Here is a 20,113-nt window from a genome sequence, read left to right as displayed (position 1 = left end):
GTCCAGAATAGGCAAGTCGGATTTTTATTTTGCTGTGTGCAAACAGAGAAGAGGCTATTTTATGAACGTTTCTTTGTGTTTTTGTGTGTGTGTTTGTGTGTGTGTGTGTGTGCGTTATGACATTTTCTTGACAAACAAGCCCATTTCCACCCACAATGTCTCTTACTGTAATGGTTTTTTTTTAAACTTTGTCATTTATTTAATTATTCATTAAATAGTAAATTATTTTCCATCAAGCATTTATCTGACATGGTAGCATTAAAGTATTTGATCTACTGTTTTTTCATACATATAATAAAGTGTAAATAAGTGTATGCAAATTTTTTTAAATAAAATTACATTAATAGAATTTACATTAGAAATTACAATAGAATACATGCATGCAAACATACATACACACACACACACACACTATATATATATATATATATATATATATATATATATATATATATATATATATACTGTATTTTTTTATATACTGTATATGTGTATATGTTTCAAGACACTTTTATACAGCTTAAAGTGACATTTAAAGGCTTAAGTAGGTTAATTAGGTTTACCAGGCAGGTTAGGGCAAATAGGCAAGTTATTTTATAATGAGGGCTTGTTCTGTAGACAGTAAAAAAATAAATAAAAAAATCAGCTTAAAGGGGCTAATAATTTTGACCTTAAAATGCTTCATAAGCCGAAATTAAACAAATAAGACTTTTCTCCAGAAGAAAAAATATTATCAGACATACTGTGAAAATTTCCTTGCGCTGTTAAACATAATTTGGGAAATATTTAAAAAGAAAAAAAAAAATCAAAGGGGGCTAATACTTCTGACTTCAACTGTATATGAAAAAATATTTAGATTTAATTTTTTATTTCTATATATATATATATATATATATATATATATATATATATATATATATATATATATATATATATATATATATATATATATCATTAAAAAGTTTTAATAAATAAAATGTATAAATATAAATGTGTATATATATATATATATATATATATATATATATATATATATATATATATATATAAATTTTTTTCATATGCGTGTACTATATATACATTCATTCATTCATTCATTCATTTTCTTGTCGGCTTAGTCCCTTTATTAATCCGGGGTCGCCACAGCAGAATGAACCGCCAACTTATCCAGCAAGTTTTTCCAGCCGCAACCCATCCCTGGGAAACATCCACACACACATTCACACACACACTCATACACTACGGACAATTTAACCAACCCAATTCACCTGTACTGCATGTCTTTGGACTGTGGGGGAAACCGAAGCACCCGGAGGAAACCCACGTGAACGCAGGGAGAACATGCAAACTCCACAGAACCAGCGACCCAGCGACCTTCTTGCTGTGAGGCGACGACCTTCTTGCTGTAGGCACTACCTACTGCGCCACTGCCTCGCCCCCTATATATACATTTTTTTAAATATTATACCTTACATTTAATTTTCAGCAAGATTTTCCTCATAGTTTGTACTTTGTTGTAAAGTAAAATGTATTTATTTGTAAAACATCTTTTATTGTTTTATATCTTATACTACCTTTTGTTTTTTGATTTTTCTTGCAATTTTTTTTGTAAGAACATTATTACTAAGTACATTTCCAAAAACTTTAAACAAAGCAAATGCAATAAAGAAATTCTGGTAATTAAAGTGAAAAATAAATAAAGAAGTGAAATATCTGTACCTTTTATATAGATTTGTAGAGAATATTTTGTGTATATTTACAGTTTACTACCAAATTAGCAATGAAAAATGTGATGCAGAAAATTGGTGTAAACAACAAATAAATAAACATCCAAACAAACACATACAGTAGGTGAGAGTTCAAAGTGACTATTACCGCCGCGTCTTATACCGCCGCCGTTTGAAATAACTGCCGCTCTGTTTTTAGTATATGACAGCAGCTTGTGAATGAGCCGCCAGGGGGCGCAAAGGGACGGGATGCGAACGGACAGAAATAGCCTTTACAGCAGCTTTAAATATGCTACTGTGCTTGTAAATGAGATTAAACAATAAGTCAAAGCATTATAATTCCTTCATTAATCATTTAAAATTTGTTAACACACTTTATTGTAAACTTTTTAAGTGCAAAGAGGACTAGTTTTGGAAAATAGAATTGAAGAAATAAAAGACAACTAACATGAAAGCACAAACATTCAGTACAAATAAGTAGTCTTAAATAAATAAATAAAGCAGTCTTTTAGCCTAAATATAGAGAGATATTCAGTGTTTGCTATTTTGATAGGACTAAGACAAGACATTTTCATTTATGTTTTTATTTCTGTTTTTGTTTTAATTTTCGTTGTTGTACACATGTTAAATGTTAATTTTGTCTAATTAGTAAAATTACTATTGACAAGACTTTTTTGTAAAAAAATTTTTATTGCTTTCTTTCGATGCATAACAGAATATACCAAAAACATACTACAGGTATATATGTGGGACAAATTACACAAAAAAACTAAGATATAATTATAATTGAACCATTTTATAATAATTTTATTAAATAATAATAATAATAATAATAATAATAAAAATAATAGTAATACAGATATATTTCTTTTTTCATAAGGCTTATTTTATTTTAAGACTTTTTATTTTATTTTATAAAACTTTTTATATTATTTTTTAAGAATTTTTGTATTTTAATTTTATTTGATAAGAGTATTTTTATTTTATAAGACCATTTTATAAAATTATTTTTTTTTTATAAGACAAAAAATAAGACAATTTTTATTTGATGATCCCATGTGTTCAAGCCTTTCCCCCCTCATAGATGTCCTCCAATGCAGAAGTGTCATGATTCTTTTCTCTCCAGTTTTTTTTCCTGAAGCTCAGCACTGCTCATAACACACTTCCTCCTCGTGGCCACAAGATGGCGCAACCCCAGCATCGAGCGGCTCATCAGGCAAGAAGCCGAACATTACCAACAATCACAACCTCAACCGTTTCAACTCTATTTTTAGCCTGTTTGTCTTTGAGAGGCTCAGCAGGCCTCAGGCCACATTCACAAATAACTGAGACATCCAGCATTTCATCTTCTCATTCAGTTCAATCCCACATCACAGCTTATTAAACAAGCCTCGACTTTTACTTCCACACAAGTGACCCTAATGAGAGCCTGCAGAAACACCACACACACACACACACACTTAACATTTGCCTCAATTAAAAGTACAAGCATCTGACTGAGAATATACTTGAAAGTAAAAAACAAAACAAAGAGGAACAGCTTACATTTAAACAAAGTATTAAAAAAGTATAGCATAAATAATCATATACAAGAGACGACATTCATATTGATTAAAAAGTCAATTAAAACAAAGATTAATTATTGAAATGATTTGTGAAGGATCGTGCGACACAGAATATTGAAGTGATGCTGAAAATGAAGCTTTAAATCACAAGACTAATTACATTTTATATTACATTCGCCTAGGTATTTTAAATTTTAATGTAATGCCATTTGTGCAGACTTTATTGATCAAATTAGTGCGGCCTTAGTGAGAAGAATTTACTTCTTTTAGTAAAAATATCTTGCTGATGCTGGACTTTTCATCAATGGCACATAACAAACATGTATAATAAAATAAAACTGTTTACATATACAGAAAGTAATATAACAAGCGGTAAAGAACATTAAAACACACACACACACACACACACACACACACACACACACACACACACACACACACACACACACACACACACACACACACACTTGTGTTTGTTTTATTTGTTTCAAATGTTTTTGTCTTAAATTTTACATAAAAAATAAAAAAAAATATGTTTTGCTTATTAACAAAACATTTTTGTTTATTTAGTGTGTAAGTGGTTTACATAATTATTTATACATTTGTAAATAGTAACAGAAAATAACAGAATCTGTGTATCTGTTTTTATTTGTTTCATATGTTTATAATATTTTTATTGTTTATAAAAATAAAAGGTTGAAGTAGTTTTTGTTAATAAACTGTAAGTAGTTAAATAATATGTTAAATGTACTGGTAAATTTCTAGCAGGACATCATTCATTCATTCATTCATTCATTCATTCATTCATTCATTCATTTAATCATTCAATAATGTTTTTAAAATCTGTTTCAATTTATATGCTTTTGGATGTTAAATAATTAAATATACATTTAAACTAATATATACATATATCTTAAACAACGAACTTCTTGCTGTGAGGCAACAATGCTAACTATATATATATATATATATATATATATATATATATATATATATATATATATATATATATATATATATAGTATACACTTGTATACAGCTTAAAGTGACATTTAAAGGCCAAACTAATTAGGTTAACTAGGCAGGTTAGGGTAATTAGGCAAGTTATTGTATAACGATGGTTTGTTCTGTAGACTATCAAAAAAAAAAAAAAAATTGCTTAAAGGGCTAATAATTTTGACCTTAAAATGGTTTTAAAAAAATTAAAAACTGCTTTTATTCTAGCTGAAATAAAACAAATAAGACTTTCTCCAAAATAAATAATATTATAATAAATTTTCTTGTTCTGTTAAACATAATTTGGGAAATATAAAAAAATAAAAATAAATAAAAATCATTAAACCGTCACTCATTTACCAACCTCAATTTAGAGCTAATGTTTAAATGATTCTCTAGCATAATGTCTAAAGTGATGACAAAACAGGATTTTACTCACATTTCAAGATTATAAGGCTGAACGACATTAAATGCCATCAGTTTACAGAAATTTCCCAGTAATTCTCTGTTGCAGCCGTGATTTCACAATAATTAAGCCCAAAAAACACAAAACAGCGCAAAAACCAGATCACTGTGGTTTTTGCAATAAGGAAAAAATTACTCTTTATTTCTTTTTACAAAACTAGTACAAAAACAGGAGATGCATTAGAATGAAACAGATGGCCAACCAAAAATTAACTCAAGGTTACAAAAAGAGTGACCAACACCAAATACATACATTCCTGATGTGTGAATCCCATCTCACACTCAATAGATTATAATTACAGTATATGGTATAAATACAGCACTACGACATAGAGAGATGATTGCTGAGAGAGATCGACTTAGAAAGTCCCTTACCAGATTTATAAAGATTTGATCAGCTGTAGTTCGTAGTTTTACACTAAATTTTTAACCTCTAAGGGCTTATTATGCGGTCTCTGTCCCCATCTTGTTGATGGATAATGTCAACCATCTTTGCTCTGCCAAAAACAACTACATCCTCGCCTAAAAATGCCTCAAAAGTACATTATGTTGTCCAACAGCTGCACTATTTGCCAAACTGTAGTCCTCTGCTTGCCACTGGTGTGGGCGGAGTAATACAAAATAGTGAAGAAGCTGTACGAGTTCTGATATTGCAGAATATTGCATGGATATCAGCCAATCAGATTTAAGAACCAGAAATAACTGTTGTATATATATTTATATATAATTAAAACATTTATAACAAAAATAAAAATGGATAAATTCAGAAAAAAGATCAACAAACTAAATAATAAATAATCAGAATGTTAAAAAAAATGTACTGTTCAATTTCCAGCATAACATTTAGCATGATATAAAAATATGCTTTGTTGGTTCTTGTTGAAAAGTAAACATTGAACAAATCCAGCTTCTCCCAGTTAAAACAGAAAAGGGAAAGAAATGCCAGAGCAGAAAGTGTTCAGTCACTGCTGGCCTTTAGAGCTGAAATAACCTCACTCGCTCCCTTCAGGCTGAAAACCATTACCATTCAAAGAAAAAAAAAAAAGAAAAGACGCAGCTTTAATTATTAAACGCTGTAAATAATGCGTGACAATGCGAGTCGTGTTTTTGTAGCTCTCGACAGTTTGTCCAGAAAATCCTCCCTCAGAAATGGTTGCTGGATTTGGTTTTGTGATGCGGCTGAAATGAAAGCATTCCTGCGCTGTGATTTAAAGACAGTAAATTAAAGGCCGGAGCTGCAATCTTCAGTCCAACATAAACACTGCGCTTATTCTCTTATTCTCACAGCACAATGTCAAGCGATAAAGCATGAACAACACGAGTATGGAAAAAAAAAACAATATGGAGGTTCTCACAAAATAAACCTAAGTGAAGCACTGTACAAAAATACTGGGTTGTGTTGAGACAACATGAAGAGATTTAGTTAGCTTATTAGTTTTTACAAATTTAAGTGGATTGAACATAAAACTATTCAGTTATCCCCCCAATAACTCAAGCATTGTGTTGTTTCAGCTCATTTTAAATAAGTAGCTTAAATAAACAGCAAACATAATTTTTGAGTCAATATTTGAAATATGTAAAGGTGAAAATGTTTAAATGAGACTCTTCCTGTCTAATATCCATAAGATAATGAAAACAAACAAAATCTTGTCTCAACTGCAAGAAAATCCATATAGCCCCCTTTTTTTATACAGATTTGCCTTCAGTAATGACTAATGTACAGTATATGCACAATTATAATATTGTACATTTTCAGAAAAAAAACTGATATCACAGTAACCATGAATATTACACAGTCATTTTTGCTAAATATTTAACCAAAATTTGTTAATATACAGTTGAAGTCAGAATTATTCTACCCCCTGTTTATTTTTTCCCCCAATTTCTGTTTAACGGAGAGCAGATTTCTTCAACACATTTCTAAACATAATAGCTTTAATAACTCATTTCTAATAACTGATTTATTTTATCTTTGTCATTATGACAGTAAATAATATTTGACTAGATATTTTTTAAGACACTTCTATACAGCTTAAAGTGACATTTAAAGGCTTAACTAGGTTAATTAGGTTAACTAGGCAGGATAGGGTAATTAGGCAAGTTATGGTATAACAATGGTTTGGTCTGTAGACCATCAAAAAAAAAAAAAAAAAACCTTAAGGGCCTATAGTTTTGACCTTAAAATGGTTTTTAAAAAATTAAAAACTGCTTTTATTCTAGCTGAAATAAAACAAATACGACTTATCTTATTCTCTAAAAGAAAAAATATAATCAGACATAATGTGTAAATTTCCTTGCTCTGTTAAACATAATTTGGGAAATATATATAAAAAAGAAAGAAATAAAAATCATTAAACCAATCAAAATTCTTGTCTCAACTGCATGAAAAACCATATAGCCCCCTTTTTTAATGTGACAGATTATATTTAGCTTCTATATATTTATCTCTCTGTTTTTTTTTTTTTTTTTTTGTAATGTGAATATTTACTGAAAATGTTCCATAAAATAAAACAAAACTGTTATTAAAACTTGTGCACAGATTTCAGGCTCTTCTGAATGCACTCTTTATAAACTTAGCTGATTCATCTTGAAAAATCTCAACGTTTCTCCATTTTCTATTAATTTCAGGCAGAGGTAATGTGGTCCTGAGTGTCTGTTTGTGTGTGTGTGTACAGTTAAAGTCAGAATTATTAGCCCTCCTGTTTATTTTTTCCCCAAGTTCTATTTAACAGAAAGAATATTTCTTCAACACATTTCTAAACTTAATAGTTTTAATAACCCATTTCTAATAACTGATTTATTTTATCATTGCCATGATGACAGTAAATAATATTTGACCAGATATTTTTCAAGACACTTCTATACAGCTTAAAGTGACATTCAAAGGCTTAACTAGGTTATTTAAGTTAACTTAGGTTAGGGTAACAAGGAAAGTTATTGTATAATGATGGTTTGTTTTGTAGACTATTAAAGAAATATGTAGCTTAAAAGGTCTTATTACTTTGACCTTTAAATGAGTTTTAAAAAATGAAAACTGCTTTTATTCTAGCCGAAAAAAAAGACTGTTAAACATCATTTGGGAAATATTAAAAAAAAAGAAGAAAACAATTAAAGGGCGGCTAATAATTCTGACTTCACTGTATGTATGTATATACATGCAGATACAACAACTCTCTTATAGCTATTGCATTACTGCTACAAAATAATATATGCTCTTGAGCAATTTAAGTAATTTAACTATTTTTTTAAAATGAGTGTTTACCTACTATTAATTGTAATACAGCAAAATAATAACACTAATATGCACTTTTGCTAATTATACAAAAATATAAATAATTTCTAAATAAATATATATTAAACAATAAAAAGAGCAACATTTTTAATAATACATGTAAAAATATGAATGTGTTACAAGACAACTCTGAGAATTTTTATTAATAATGTACTTTCTATATTTATCCAACCTATTACAATATATTACTAATAACAAAAAAGAAAAATTAACATACTTTTCTAAATATTAAACAACACATTTCAAACCATTTCTGTTAATTAATTGCAATTTCAGTACTAATAATCTTGAACACTTTTCAAAAATATTACATTCAAATCTATTTTTATAACTACGTTTAAAGTAATACTAATACAGCATTTTTGTTGCAAATTATACACAATAATATTGTTTTTCTAAAATTACTGTTTCTAAACAACTATGAATGTTTATATTATTAAACAACTATTTATATTAATAATGCCATATTATATTACCTAGTTTAATATAGGCATTTTAACATATATAAAATTTTCTAATTATTAAACAACATATTTATATAACTATTATTACCAATTCCATTACTAACAATCTTGAGCACTTTTATAAGAAATTTATTTATATATTAACATTTAAATGAATACAGCTATAAAATCTGTAAGCAGTTACAATGTAATTTATAAAAATAGAGTATCTAGCTTAATAAGATGCATATTTAAAAAAAACATATGAAAAGTGTAATTACTGGAATAATTAATTTAAAAAAATTAAACGGCACATTTCTAATGATTTTTCCATTTTCATTCCATTACATATATATATATTTATATATATATATATATATATATATATATATATATATATATATATATATATATATATATATATATATATATATATATATATATATATATATATATTACTTTTATGATTATTATTATGATTATTATTATTATTATTATTATTATTATATAATTAAAATAAACAAATTAACAAAAAATTATTAAAAAAAATTATTTAGAAATTTTATTCATTAAAAATATTTTATTATTGTTACTACTTTCAAATAAATAAATATTTTTATATTTATTTTTAATAAATATTTTAATAAATATCTAAGTTATTGCAGACAGCAATAACATTAAATATTAGCATCAACAGAACATTAATAAACACAAATCTGTTTATATTCACTTAAGAAAAAGATAGTTGCCTTTTTAAAACATTTTAACTACACATTTACCATAAAAACACGACAGCGCAAAGGCAGCTGGTATCATTTTAATACAATGCTTATATTGTAAAATATTACATCTATTTAAAACAACTAAGCGCACTGTCTTCAACAGGATGCTAAAAGCAAATTATTTTGTCCTCTTAAAGAACCAACACAATTGCATCTTAGCAAGTCAAATGAGGCTGTAAATCCACATCCAGACTGTGATGATTAACTAATGAGATCAATCCGAGCTTTAATGAGCTTTCACCACGCCAGCAGCAGGTAAATACAGGCAAACGCTATAAAAAAAAACAACAACAGATAAACATCTAATCATAAAGAGATGTGGATCAACGATTGGCTGAACCCGAGTCATATTGGCGTATTCTGCTAATGATGTGCAGGATAATAAATGCGTCTTGCTATTGTTTACTGGAGCTGCAGTCGGTTTCTCCGGAGAGCAGAAGAGCTGACGCAACATTCAAACGCTCTCTTCAAAAGCAGATCATTAAACTGCACTTAAAGCGTCCTGCGTTCAGATCTGTCATTCTGCCTGCAGCTTCAAGGATGAGCTCGGTGTGTGTGTGTGTGTGTGTGTGTGTGCGCGAAGCGTGACCTGCTGGAGTTTACTGCAAACATTCATTCTGGAGGGGAGATTCGCTGATCAATAATCAAGCACCGACTGCATCTCTTGTGCTTTAAATCCTAGAATGCCATATCCATGTTTTAGGCATGTTACACAAGAAATAATGACTACATTATTATTATTATGATTGCTAATATTTTTGTGGTTATTACTGCTATTATTAACATTATTATTATTTTTATCCTAGTTGTTATCATTATTGATATTATTATACTTGCTATTATTATCATTATTGTTATTATTGCTATTTATTATTCTTATTCTTCTTATTATTATTAATAATAATATTAATAGTAGTAGTAATAACATCATCATCATCATTATTATTGTTATTATTATTATTATTATTATTGCCATTATTATTATTATGATTATTATTGATATTATTATTATTATTATTATTATTATTATTATTATTGATATTATTATTATTATTATTATTATTACAATAAATAGTATCATTATTATTGTCGTTATTATTAAAGCTATTATTATTGTTGTTACTATTATTATTATTGCTATTATTATTGTTTCTATTATTATCATCATTTTTATCATTAGTATTATTATCGCTATTTTATTATTATTATTATTATTATTATTATTATTATTATTATCTACAACAATAATATTTCCACTGTAAAAACATGGTGACTTTAAAATATAATATTAAATATGGTAATACTAGCATGAAACATGAAACGCCAACATGTTACACAAAATCGTATTTGCTTAATAAATCTAATATTACTACTATTACTACTACACATAATGCTGCACTATGCATTGTAATTTTCTTTCTAGTATTACAATTGGGCAACTTTACACAAAAATAATGACTATTTATTCATTCATTAACATTTTTAAAAAAATCGTTCATTATTTACTGTTATTAACTAACTAATTATGAACAAAATGTGTACAGCATTTATTAATCAGTTCAGCATTTACTAATGTATTATTAACATCTAAATCCATGCTTATAGTTAACATTAGTTAACGTTAACCAACATGAATAAATACTGTAACTTTATTGTTCATTGTTGGTTCATGTTAGTAAACACATTAATTAACAATAACTGATACAATCTTAATGTAAAGTGTTACCAATAATTGTATATAACACAAATGTTACACAAACAATATATGATATTACTACTAGTACTACTGTGAATAATAATGTCTGATGTTCTTTTATTTCCAGTATTAAAAGTGGCTAAACTTTAAATACTGTGTATTTAATTTAGATTTTTTTTTTATTTGATACTAATAATACTAATATTACTACTTCTGCAAATAATAATAATAATAATAACAACATATGATAATATTTTTTTCCAATGTGCCAGCTCGGTGACTTTAGCTATATTTAATGTTATTTATTAAATATAAATTAATATATTAAACCTTAAAAATGCAGAAATACTACAATTTTGTTATTATTACTCTGGCTAGTTTATTAAAATTGAAAAATGTAGTAAAAATGTAAAAAGTTTAAACAACAACAATATAATAACAATAATGATGATAACAACAACAACAACAAAAACAACAATAATAATAATAATAATAATAATAAAAATAATAATAACAGTAATAATAACAATAACAGAAATAATTATTATAATAATAAAATAAATACTATCATTATTATTAATAATAACAGTAATATTAATAATATAAATAATGATAACAACAGTAATAATATTAATAAAATGAATAATAATAATAATAATAATAATAATAATAAAATGAATAATAATAATAATAATAATAATAATAATAATAATAATAATAATAATAATAATAATAATAATAATAAAATGAATAATAATAATAATAATAATAATAATAATAATTAACAGTAATTCATTCATTAGTTTTCTTTTCGGCTAGTCCTATTATTAATTTAGGGTCACCATATTGGAATGAACCGCCAACTTATCCAGCACATGCCCTTTCAGCAGAAACTCATCACTGGGAAACACCCATACACTCTCATTCACACACATACACTACAAAGTTTTAGCTAGTCACCTGTCCCACATATCATTGGACTGTGGGGGAAAGCGGAGTACCTAGAGGAACCCCACGCGGATGCAGGGAGAACATGCAAACTCTAATAATAGTAATAATAATAATAATAATAATTATTATTATTATAAAAACAACAACAGAAATAATTGCTGTAATATAATAATAACAATAATAATAATAATAATAATAATAATAATAACAACAGAAATAATTGCAGTAATATAATAATAATAATAATAATAATAATAATAAACAAGAAAAAAACAATATGACATCTAGATATCTTCATACATTAGCAGTCACACTGTATTTAGTAACTAATACACAGCATTCCATGGAATAAAAACACCTATCTTTTTTTTCTCTTGCAAGATAATATTTGTAGATGGTAATGCAAATATTATTCAAACATTATGCAAATCCACATGCATCCTGAATTGGTTAGTTCTGCAGCGGCGGATGCTCTGACAGATCCTCTGTAGAGCTTTTATTTTCTATGTTATGTAAATATATATATATATATATATATATATATATATATATATATATATATATATATATATATATATATATATATATATATATATATATAAAATCCACCAAAAAAGTGTCCCTGTGCTGCTGAGAGATTGAAGTTGCTTGACAAGTGAAGAGGAGGATTAAATAAATAAGCAGGGCCGGATTGATCAGTGTCATTGACCTATATCATTAAAAGCAGAGGACGGCCTGAATACCGCAGTATCTCTCAAGGTTACCGCTGTCATATTTCATGACCTAATTTGCAATCCACATTTGTTTCACTTCCCCCACAACATACTGAAAAGCCACAACTAATCAGACGATAAAGTAAATATCATTAGCAGCGGTTGGAGAAACACCCAGAAGGCCAAAACATTTTTTTTTTCAATTATTTATATTTAAAATTATGAGAATGTTATAAATAGGAGTAAAAAAAAATGTTAGAATTACACACACACACACACACACACACACACACACACACACACACACACACACACACACACACACACACACACACACACACACACACACACACACACACACACACACACACACTCACTCACACACACTCACTCACACACACACACACACACACACACTGTTATTAAAGTGCTGTTTAATGGCGAGTATAATTATAGGTTATTTTTAAACATAATAAATTTATTAGCGAACTTTTAATAACTTACTAATTTATTTGTCTTTGTCATGATGCCATTGCATAATATTTCACTAGTTATTTTGCAGTTAATTTAAGTTATTTTAATTAATTAGGTTAATTAGGCAAGATAGTTAAATTAGGTAAGTTATTGTATGACAGTGGCTTTTCAAGTAGCCAGAGACAAGACAAAGCAAAGCAAAATACAAATGAAAAGAAAAAAAAGAAAAGAAAAAAGAAAAACAACAAACAACATTAACCTTAAAGAATATTTAGAACAAGTTAAAAAGATTTTTATTCCAGCCAAATAAAAAAGACATTTGCTAGAATAAAAAAATTCCAAAGTTCTGCATTATTTTATTTAATGATGTATATTATTTAGCTATATCTTATAAATTAATGAAAAAACATTTCGGCCAAGAAAAGCTTTTATTTTATAATTGGTAATTTTTGTTTTTGCAGTTTTAAGCATGGCAGCTCCTGTTAACATCCACTTTCATTGTAAAGAAAAGAGTAGCAAGTACATTCTTCAGTAAATAAAAAAAAATAAAAAAAATGGAACCAAAACAAAACAATGGAAAAAAATACAAAATACAAAAACAAACAAACAAAAAAACAAAAGTAAAAAAAAAAACATACAAAAAAACGGAACGAATAACAAAACACAAAACACAAAACAAAAAAAATTATAAAATACAAAATACAAAACTAAAAAACTAAACAAAAACAAAAGTAAATTATACAAAAAAAGTAAAACAAAACCAAATTGAAAGATTGGAACAAAAAACAAAAAAATAAAAACAAAAAATAAAATACAAAACAAAAAACTAAATACAAAACACACACAAAAAAATTATAATAATAATAAATAAAAAAATAAAAAAAATAATAAAACAACAAGGCAAAATACAAAAAATACAAAACAAAAAAATAAAATACAACACACATAAAAAATAAAACAACAAAGCAAAATACAAAGAATACAAAACAAAAACAAAAAAAATTAAACAACACAAAACAAACAATAAAATATAAAACACAACAAAACAAAAAATAAAATACAAAACACAAAACAAAATTAAATATAAAAAAGAAAAAAAAACGAAACAAAAACAAAAAATAAAATATATAACAAAAATTACAACAAAACAAAACAAAACACAAAATACAAAGCAAAATTAAATATGAAATAAAAACCACATCAAAAAGAAATAAAAAAAAAGAAACAACAAAAAATAAAACAAAGAAAAAAGTAAAACAAAACAGAATACCAAAAAACCTCAGATGCCTTCTTTGGAAACGGTGTCTGGAGCTGCACTTGGCAGAGGCTCTGCAAAACGACTCCCATGAAAAGAGCGGAGCTTGTAGCCAAACAATAGTCAGCTCGTCCCGAGACATGAAACCCAAGACGGGCCACAGATAAAGCCCTGCGTCACTCCCTCCGAAACAGCCTTTCACTCAAAAACCCCGAACAGAATGGCTTCATTTACTGAGCAAATTAATTCAATTAATTACTCCGGCTAGCAGCTGCACAAGTGGACACATCAGCACATCCCGCTGCCTGTTTGATCAAGGTTATAACATCGCATTCTGGCAGCCTATTATTCATCGAACAGATACATTATTGGTGGCTATTGACTCAGCAGTAAGTCAGATGGTGGGTCTGTGCCAGAAACACAATGCCTGCCAAATCCACCTGCTAAAGCCCTCGATGAGCCGGCCGGAAGAAAGAGACGTGTCACACACACCTTAAAGGTCAAAGTCAGTGGCTTTAAGAGCAAATACAATAAAAGTGTCTCTTCCTGAAAGCAAAACCTTTAAGAATAAGCACAAACCCATGCCAATACCTGCATCGCATGCTGCATTTCAAACAGTGTCTCACAGATGCAATTCTGTTTACTGCTACACTGGTTTCCATATTTTATGATTGACAAGTGTTTATTTAAGGTTGTGAATTGCATTATGAGAGCTTGATCTCTCTTTTATTGACATTGTGGTAGTTTGAAATAATATAATGCAAAAAAAAATTGTCAGGGTTCTGCCACTCTGGTCTTGTAAATTCTTGTTTTGGTGGCAGAGCTTAGACACTACCCATGTCTGGTCCTGTCTCTGTCTCTGTGTGCGCGCGCGCCGTCGTGGGTGTACGCAGAGTGTGCGCGCTCCTTCTTGATGCGGCCGCGCGCGCGCTCGGCGTCCCTCAGATGCGTGCGCTCTTGTACTCGTGTTTGTGTTTTCGTCTGTCAGCAGCGTGGTGTTTCATTCCCAGCGTCTCAGTCTTGTTGGTTTCGGTTTTGGTCGGCGCTGGGGATGAAGCATGCACGCTGCGTGTGTGAGCGCACGGTGAGTGTTTTCATTCATCGTGTGCTTGTGTCTTGCGTCTGTTGTCAAAGCACGTGGCTTGGTGTTTACATTGTGGTCACGTGCTTTTGTCATGTGCTTCAGTGTTGTGCTTGTCTTGTCATGAACATGCGGTTAATGAGTTCTCTCATTGGCTGCATGTTCTTGTCCTATGTATGTGAGCGCATGGCTTGTCTCGTCTCTGTCATGCGCTCTCCCGTCTATTGTCTTGTCCCACCCACCTTGTTATCCTGTTTGTAATTATTATTTTCACCTGTCCGCCTGTCTGTTAATTGGTTTGTCTTTCCTATTTATTCTCCTAGTGTGCTCTGATCTGTGCTGGTCCGTTGTTGATTGTTTCCTTCCCTGTTGTACGAGGTTTGCTGATTCTGTTCGACAACAGTGGTTTAAAGTTTTGTGTCTGCCAAGTTCCAAATTCTAGAAGTCTAGTTGAGTGTGTAACAATGTCGTGTTTTTCCCCACATGGGGAGATTTGAGTTTTGTTTTTGTTTTATTTTTCAATAAATTCTTCATTCCCCGCATTTGGGTCCTTGCCTCCTCTTCATCACCCCCATACCGTGACAATAATAATATATATACAGAAGTATGTGTGTAAAATAATAGAAAATGCACTGACAGTTTAGTACAAGATTTTTGTAGTGTTATATACATCATTAACTCAGATAATATATCTTCAAACCAGGGGTTCTCAACCTTTTTCCCTCTGAGGCCCGCCTTTTTCTCCTAAATTTCTTTGAGCCTTTTAACATTATATATATATATATATAATGCAGAGAGGTTCAATGCTCCTGAATTCTTCAGTTATTCTTTACAACTGCAGAGGATTTGGGTGTTTTATTCAGTAAAGGAACCTGACAGGATTGCAGCAGATGATATAAAAACTGCTGCTGCTTTGAATTAGACTAACTTTCATCTATTGATCATTATCCATTAATATAAAAAAAACCTTACCCTGACCCTAAATGTAAAATACAGTAAAAAAAAAAAAGAAGCCTTAAATCTGTTGAAACCAAGCGGCAACCTCCCGCTCTCCTTCAGGAAGCCAATACGGAAGTAACTAAAACTGCAATTCATCCAAAATTCCGCTAGTCCTGGCCGCTCCTGACTCCAAAATAGAGCAAATTTCAATTGAGCCAACTGTTAGAATGGCCAACTTTACAGCAGAAAAAAAGGTGTTTACAGCCTGGTGCGAAAAAAGATTTTGGTTAATACAGCTAATATTACCCTTCATGACAACTGTGAGGGGGGTGAATTTTCTTTATAACTCATCCGTTTCCTTTATATTAAGTTTTATTAAATTTGCATAATTAAGGGAGTGGCCACCTGAGTGACAGCTAGGTGTCGTTGGTCGCCGTCACGTCACCTCAGCTGAATCCTGCAGATTAGCCACTGAACTCGGCATATTTATCGTATTTCTGTGTTGTTTTATGTGGCTTTACACAGTCAACTGCCTTTTGGACTTGTTTCCTACAATTATTAGATGGCATGGCATGCTGAGTGCACTTAATTGTGCTCACAAACCATTCACGTGGCCTCCGTTTCCCATGTGAGTAAAGTTATATACTTATATACCATCTCTATACATGTATTTGTTTTATTTAAGATCATTTATCGTTTATATTTATATTTAGAGCTGTAATGCACTCCAGAATCTGACGAATTGATTAGTTGTAGGCTCTAGAACAGTCATCTGACGCGGTGTCATACAGTGTTATGCTGGATTTCATCAATAGTCTTCCATTTACTAACACAGACTATATCTGAAGTGTCTGAAAGTAATTCGCATTTTTCTCCTGTAGAAAAACGTCATAAGAACAATGTTTAGTGGCTCAATGTATGACAGGAGTGTTTTTAAAAGTCTAAACACTTTATTGATATACAACCAAGCACAAGTGGTCAGAATACAAACGAGTCACAGCTGATAAAGTATTAAGATTAAGCGTTCTCCCAAAGTAAAGTGTGTCTGAACCAGGTCCAAGCTAAATGCCAGCAGGTGTCTGAAGCTCCGCTTACTCTCCGCCTCTTTGCCCTTGTTTGGTATCCCGCCGTGGGTGTGATGACGCGCGAACAAAATGGTGACAGTTGGCCGTGCCTACTTGTGGCTTCTTTTGCGCTCTTTAGAAACCTATGGGTGACGTCACGGATACTACGTCCATATATTTTACAGTCTATGGTTGAAACACATCCATCTGAAGGCGGTTTGGTTTGTAGCTGGACATTATTAGATTTCACAGACAGAAACAGTAAACAGCTGTTCACTACTGAAACACCACCGAGTCTCGCTGGATTCTACTGTACGGACGCGCGTCTGTCATAAAACATTTGCAGGATACTAATTTGGACAACTATGGGGATATTTTAAAGTGTTCATACAGAGAGAGCACGCATACTTTGTATATCAACGAACTTGTGCGACTCTGATACAGTACATGTCGCAGACGAGAGACACACAAGCTGGTTATTATAGTCATTGTTACCTTTACATTTGCGTGGCTGCTTGCTTTATACAAGTACGTGGTTCTAGTTCACGCGCAGCTGCTGGAAATTTAAGCCACAGTTATGTCTGTAAATAGGAGTGAGGTTGTTTTTGCACAGAGTCCGAATTAGCCTGTTCAATGACAGAAATCGGGAAATGCCATAACTACTATCATTTAATATGGCATATTTAATAATCAAATCAAATAATTATAGTATAATATTTAAGTCAATGTTAAGCTCTCTGCAGGAGAGTTTTAATTTAAAGACTTAAATAGCTTATACTGTATATAGCTTAAAGGGGCAAAAAATCTGATTTTAAATTGAGGGTGACAATTAATAAATTGATTAATTTAATTATTATGTGTAATCTCTAGTAAATAATAAAAATCATAATATGACTACTGCGATGATGACTACGACTACTCCTACAATGAGAATGACGCCGACTACTACTACTACTATGACGATAACAACCAACTACTACTACCACTATGCCGGCCCATCTGCAGGATCACTGAGGCCCACTATTGGCCGCGGCCCACCGGTTGAGAATACCAGCTTTAAAAATTAAAAATGTAATAAAGGTCACTTTTTCGAACTTTTCAAGGTTAATAGTTGTTGGAAGAAAGATCAAGATCTCATGATGCAATTCAAAAGCGTAAATAAATAGGGTAAAATAAAAATATGAATCACAAAATATGGAAAACTGCTAAATTCATGAATATATTTTACAGTGTAATATTGCTCATATTGAGCCTTAAAATTTTACTTATTTTAGTAAAATGAAAGGGATGAAAATTAAAAAATCTATTCAGCCTCAGGTCATCTAAGATGTACTGTTTTTATTAAATCATTAAGAGCTGAAACCATAAAACATACAATTAGAAGATTTTTAATCTTTAATCTTTAAAAGCTGTAGTCTTTGGCTGTTCATAGAACCAATAATTCAATATCTACTGGCACTTTCAGGTCAAAACATTTAATAAATACATGAAATAAAATAACAATTTAAATTATTATGCAACTGGAAGCCCATGTTAATGTTTGTCAGGCCTGCGGATTAAAAGTAATTATGTAAATCATTTTATTCTGATTTCTTTTATCTTTGCCATGATGACAGTACATAATATTTTCTGAGATATTTTTTAAGATACTTGTATTCAGCTTAGAGTCCAATTTAAAGACTTAAATAGCTTATACTGTCTATAGCTTAAAGGGGCAAAAAAATTGATTTTAAATTGAGGGTGACAATTAATAAATTGATTAATTTAATTATTGTGTGTAATCTCTAGTAAATAATAAAAATCATAATATGACTACTGCGATGATGACTACGACTACTACTACAATGAGAACGACGCCGACTACTACTACTACTATGACGATAACAACCAACTACTACTACCACTATGCTGCCGACTACTACTTCTACTACTACTACAATGAACTACAACAATGACGACGACAACAACTTCGACTACTACGACAACTACAACTACTATGACGATGACACCGACTACTACTATTACAATGACGATGCAGACAACCTACTACTACTACTACTACTTTGATGACAACGCTGACTACTACTACAACAATGACGACTACTACTACGACTACTACTACGATAAAAAGGACTACTACTACTACTAAAATGAGGATGACGCTGACTAATACTACTACTACTACAACGCCGATTAGTACTAGAACTATGACGACCCCAACTACTACTACTACTACTATAATGACAACTACTGCTACGACTACTGTTACTACTACGACTACTACTACGACTACTACTACTGCAATGACGACGACACCAACTTCGACTACTACTATGACTACAACTACTATGACGATGACACCGACTACTACTAATACAATTTTTCTTGGGTTTTCAAAACCTTCTGAGCTTTCTTCTCGTTAAAAAAAAACAACAAAATTAAATTAAACAAAGACAAAGTCAAACAAAACCAAATACAAAGATTGGAACAAAAAGCCAAAAAAATAAATAAATAAAAAATAAAAAATGCAAAGCACAAAACAAAAAAAAATAAACAACAAAACAAATAATAACAAAAAATACAAAACAAAAAGACAAAACAAAATTCAAAAAACACAAAACAAACAAGAAAATATAAAACACAACAAAACAAAAATAAAATACAAAACAA

General features: G+C 29.9%; 1 protein-coding gene across 1 annotated transcript in view; it reads right to left on the bottom strand.

Moving 5' to 3' along the window:
* The window catches only part of arid5b (AT-rich interaction domain 5B), a 254,828-nt gene that overhangs the window by 36,235 nt on the left and 198,480 nt on the right, over positions 1–20,113 (bottom strand). The window lies entirely within an intron of this gene.

This window comes from Danio rerio, chromosome 12 (assembly GCF_052040795.2).
Source record: "Danio rerio strain M-AB ecotype USA chromosome 12, GRCz13ab, whole genome shotgun sequence".
Taxonomy (NCBI): Eukaryota; Metazoa; Chordata; class Actinopteri; order Cypriniformes; family Danionidae; genus Danio; species Danio rerio.
The sequence above is the reverse complement of the archived record's forward strand: the minus strand, read 5'-3'. Positions and strand labels throughout refer to the sequence as shown.